Here is a 5,711-nt window from a genome sequence, read left to right as displayed (position 1 = left end):
CTAAGGATGAAAATATCGGTAATTACACATATATCGGTACTTCGATTTTACGAATATATCAAAAATATCGGTTGAGCGAAAATTATTTAAAATTTATAGGAATGCTTGGAAAAACTCCAAAAAATGATAAAATAAGTAAGAATTTATATTTTAAAGTTATTTTGTAAATATAATTGACATAAATATGATAAAAAAAAACAAAACATCGGTAGACAGAGATATATCGATAGATTCGATATTTGAATTTTAAGAATAATAAATATTAATTTTGGAAGTGTATAAAATTAGAATTGAGTTAAAAAATATTTGATTTTATTGAATAAAAATAATTTATACATAAATATAATACATATGACATTACAATAGTCTTAGTAAGATTGATGTGGTTCCACCATATTGTTAGATGAAGGGAGCCCATTTTGTTGAAAACAATATTTATTTTAAATTTTTTAAAATATTTTTATTAAAACACGTTAAATGAAAAATTAAATTAATTTATATAAAATATTTATTTGAGATTTAATTTCTAAAATTTTATTAAAAATATGTGTTAACAACTTTTTCTATTAATATTAATTTATTTAAATAATTAAAATTATTAATAATTTATTTTATCAAATTAATTTTAATTCATAAAATATTGTCCATAAAAATGAAAATTTCAATCCATGGAAGTGGAAGTGATTTAATCAAAATAAAGATGGGTAATTAATAATTATTTATATAGAGAGAGGAAAATTGTTTATTTCATTTTTTTATTATTTTTTATTTTTTTATCTTTATTAAATATAAATATCAAAAGGGTCATCCGCTTCTCTCACTTGGTCCTTGGGCATCAAGAAGCTCTTTTCTGAAGTTGCTATCCAGATGACAGAATTCGCCCTAGTTTTCTCTGCGTCTCTTAATCCTCGCAGGTACCAATCTAATCATGTTATTATTGTTTTTTTTTTTTTCAACCCCCGTTTGATTCCCAAGAAAATCCATCCCCCATTCGATTTCCGGGAAAATTCATCATCATTTGATTTTCGAGAAAATCCATGCAAAACCCCCAAGGAAAACCAAAAAAATTGCTTTTTTTTGTTGCTCCCTGTGTTTTCTGGATCTATCCTAGGGGTCTTTTTGCTTTTGTGCCATTGGATTTAAATTTCACGAACCCTAAATAAAAAAATTTCCTCAAAAAATCCTTTTCATTTACACCGATTCGCTTTAAATCCTTCAAGGAAAAAAATTCTAGATCACTCACCATTCTGGCGCTAATCAGGTACTACACCGTCCTCTCAATCATACGCATATCAACCCGACCAGAAAGATAGAGATAGGTTCTCAACAGATCCCCGTGGCGATTCTCCTCCGCCGTCCATGACCGGGTCCACTTGGCCCAAGGGCTCGCACTCGCGCCCATCTCATCTCTCACCCCATCAAGCGTATTGATCATCGTCTGATACGTCAGCAAGGCGTCCTCCGTTATCATATCTCCCACTAGCACCACGAAGTACTCGTCCGGAAGCTCCGCCGTCAGATCACGTAGCTCCCTCACCTGCTCAGAAAACGCGTCGAACGGCTGCGCGGGGTCTGGCAGGAAGTCCTACGGCTGCCACAACTGCTCCACGGGCTTCAGAAGCGGTAGGACCCACTCGGAGGCCCACCCTTCCAGTGACTTGAACACTTCCACCTTTTTCGGTGGCATTGAGTGCGTGACCTGTTGGCGCACCGGAGCTGCCACGGCTGAGAAGCCATTGAGTGTGTTTTCAAACGTATGTTGTTATCTTTCCTCTTCTGCTTTGTTTGGTTTCCAAGATAGTGATCTAGGTTTAATATGCACTGTGTTTTCTTTCTTTTTCTCAGTGTTTGTTTGGTTTTAATGAAACAGGAATGAAGTACAGTGTGTTCTTGATTTCTGATTGGTTTCCAAGAAAGTGAAGGAAAATAATATGTCTTGTTATCATTTTTTTTTCTGCATGCTAGAACGATTAATAAAAATGATATATAGAAGGGTTTCACAACTAAGCTCCTTGTTATTTTGGTTGTTGTCTTCTGAAAATGATCTAAAATTGTCTCCAAAATAGCTGAGGTGGAAGGCATGGTTGAGATTGCTTTCAGAAAGGTTTGACTCATGAAAATTTCAGTCATATCCTTGTGCAGTATGTTGTTAAGTTTCTGATTGGAGTATGCATAAAGCCCTTGCATTGATTTTGGTAAATCATAAAGATACTTGTGATATTTCTTTGTCCTTATGTTGCAGTGAATTTTTTATTCATATGGATGTCACAATACACTTTGTAAACTAATCATTCATTAGGTTAACTGTTGTATATAGTCTTTTGTCTTTGTTTTGATTTTGAGAATCATATTATGTTGATCCACAAGCAGCATGTTGTAGGCTTATAGAATATAGTCTATGTTTTCATGTTGGCATATCGACTTGCTCACTCGCATAACAAAGTTGCTGCCACCATATTTATTTATTAAACTACCCACCAGATCCTATGTTATAGAGAAATTTCTAGTTGTTCCAATGATGCTTTTTCCCTTTATCATCAAGTGCGCTTGACTATGAACAGATGTAAAGTTATTCAAGACCGCTGTAGAAATTTGATCATAGAAATATGTTGATGCAGGCTAAGAATAACCTTCAGCTTTGATAGGTTTAGAAATCATTTACTTGGATAGCCACATAACTCATAAGCATCTTGTCAGGGCTCTCTTTGCTGAAATGAACAGGTTGAGAGGGGGAAAAAGGTATATTATTGTTATAGTACTGATGCAGAACTTAAAATATCTTTAGTGTCCCTTACCCCCAGTTGCATCATACAACATTTAGTGGTTCAAAGGTCAGATGGAAAATTTAACTGTTCTTGTTGCCTATATGTTTGTCTTCACAAATCACGGATGACTTCATTAGCTAGGCATATATATGAGCTGACATGACTGTGCACATGGCATATGTTGGATAGGAAAATACATGTCCATATGTTTTCATAGTGTTAGGATAAACATATACCAAACAAACAATTCTGTAAATGAAATATCATTTGATTTATTTTAATTGTTGTCTATAGATGTGATTTCAATATACTCAGTGATTCTTATTTTCGGTCTTTTCTTTGGTGTCAAATTAAGCTAGAGAACCCCACTCTAACTTGTCTTAGCATTCAATGTAGGCATGCACTCAAGTTTAAAATAGGTTCCAAGTGTCATTTTATCATTGCATTTATTTTCAAAACAAGTTTAAATGAAATATCATTGTATTTGATATTACGGCGAAGTCTAGGCTACGAATATTAACCAACCCTGTAGGGAACTGAATGTGAAATTGCATGTCTATATATCATGATATTAAATCATTGTTTTGAGGCTTTTATACTAATTTATATACTATGAATAACTCAGGGCTATCTTTGACTTGTATAGTTTGATGGAAACCTTGGACATTTCAGGGAAAGTGTTAGGTTAAAAAATCATAATAATGATCTAAATATTTAATATCTTGGTTGAGGTTGGACCAAAACAATAACTTCATTAGGTTAAAATGATTTTTGTTTTAGGTTTTGCTCCTAGTTTTAGTCTCCATATGTTTTTGCTATATCAATATTTTAATATTTGAGAGTTGGTTTGTTTACTTGTGTTATTAAGAAATAATCTATTATTGTCTAATAAAGGTGTAGTGGCTAGCTTGCTATTAAAATTCTTCATAAAGCTTGATATTTGATTGCTTCTCATTATACATTTTTCTTTTTAATTTGTTAATATGCTCTATATTTTTTTCTACAGATTTGAAGTCTGGGTGTTGGAAATTTAAGGCTTTCCTATAAAGTAATGCTTCAAGATGGAGGCAAGAGACTTGGTTGTAGATATATAAATGAGCAACTTAATTTAAGTTTATGTATATTGTCTTATAGTGTGTTTTTAATTTCGTTGTATATTATATGAGTTTCTTCTATATAGAGAAATTGGGGACAACTTTAAACAAGTTCTTTGATTTGTGCTTTAATTAATAATCAAATGTATATTAAATATGTTTTGATTATATATAAAATCATTATAATTTGATTGTCATTATCATTCTTAAATAATATCAAATTGATTATACATGGAAACAGGTATAATTTTTCATATTAAAAAATAATTTTTAAAATTTTTTGAGGGAACCTTGACAGTACTTATTCCTTACATTGACATACATTATACTCAAATTTGAGATATATGGGAGCAATCATGACACATGTGGTACCTATCCTTAACATATATGGTGCCCACTAAGACACGTGATACCAAACATTGACATATATAAGTCAATTATGATATATATAAAATCCAACCTTGACATATGTATCTAAAAGCCTTGATAAATGTGGGGTTAATCATGACATATATGATACCTAACCTTGACATTTGTAGGACTAATCTTAACAAAAGAGTGAGTTAACCTTGACATAAGATTAAGTAATCTTGATATAAGTTGAATCCAACCATAACATAAATGAAAGAAACATTGACATATCACATACTAATAAGATTTCATCATTTGTAAAAATGGAGAAAATCTTAACATATGTATATGTTAAGTTACCTTTAAACTTTTCTTGACACTGGCATAGATAACATATATGAACAATAACCTACCTTCACAGATATACCTTACATTGACAGTGAAAAACTGTCAATGAAGGCTTTTTTTCTTGTAGTCGATGTCAATATTTGTTGGCAACCTATGTGATAGTTTTGATTTTCCCATTGTATGTATTTATTTCACCTTATACACTGAGTCATGTTGCGTTATGGGTTCTATCCCTGATTTTGACATTTTGTTTCTCTTATACTCAATTACATTTCTCATTCATCTTGGTCATGTTCTTTTTGCTTGTATATTGAGTTAGCACTCATCAAAATTATTTGCTTTACTTCCTATTATTATACTATTCTTCTTATTCCCTTGAGCATATTCCAGAGCCTCACCATCATCCTTTATATTTCTTTCATCCCTTCTCATGGATGGTTGTATACTTATGTAGTACTCCCATTGATTCATTATTCTTTTCCTTGATATTCATCTTCTCATACATTTGGTCATCCATATCATAGGGCATTTATGAGGTCCACAATCTTGGAGTTTCTTTATCTATTACATTGTGTATGCTAAAGGCATAGAGATTATACCATTAGGATTATTAAACCTAGTTTTTCTTCGTTTCTTTCACCCTATACCCTAACCTACATTACATCCCGGGTCTTAAGACCACCCTAAGGCCATGACATTAGCATTGTCATTGATAACTCACACATAGGCAACCTTTGAGATTGGTTAGAGATCACTCGAAGCATAATGGGTGAGAAGCTATGAGAGATTTTACACTAAGGCATAGCCATCTCATCTGTGATGGATTTTTTAGATGATGATATACACTGGGGCATAGCCACCTCAAAGAGCTTATACTGAGGCATGACCCTCTTATTAGTGGTTGATTTTCGAGATGGCAACTCATACAAGGGCATGACCATTTCATTCCCTCTCATGAAGCATGGTATATTAGGAGTCATTATGATCACATTTAGACATATCCATTTTTGAGACATGGGAGTAGAGGTTGATCTTTGATTTGATGATGCACACTGGGGCATAGCCACTCTATTTGGTTCCTTACACTGGGACATATTGGTCTTCTGGAGGAGATTTCATACTCCCTTCACATTATGGTATGAGGAGGCTTTGG

The 5,711-nt window shown here is 32.7% G+C and overlaps 1 long non-coding RNA gene across 1 annotated transcript; it reads left to right on the top strand.

Moving 5' to 3' along the window:
* The first annotated feature begins 810 nt into the window (after positions 1–810).
* LOC109124091 (uncharacterized) lies at positions 811–3,761 on the top strand. Its single transcript, XR_009464904.1, has 3 exons — positions 811–914; positions 1,262–1,754; positions 2,619–3,761. It is a non-coding gene; the product is annotated as an uncharacterized LOC109124091 (long non-coding RNA).
* The last annotated feature ends 1,950 nt before the right edge of the window (positions 3,762–5,711 follow it).

This window comes from Vitis vinifera, chromosome 2 (genome assembly GCF_030704535.1).
Source record: "Vitis vinifera cultivar Pinot Noir 40024 chromosome 2, ASM3070453v1".
NCBI classification, from domain to species: Eukaryota; Viridiplantae; Streptophyta; class Magnoliopsida; order Vitales; family Vitaceae; genus Vitis; species Vitis vinifera.
This window is presented reverse-complemented; position numbering and strand designations above follow the sequence as displayed.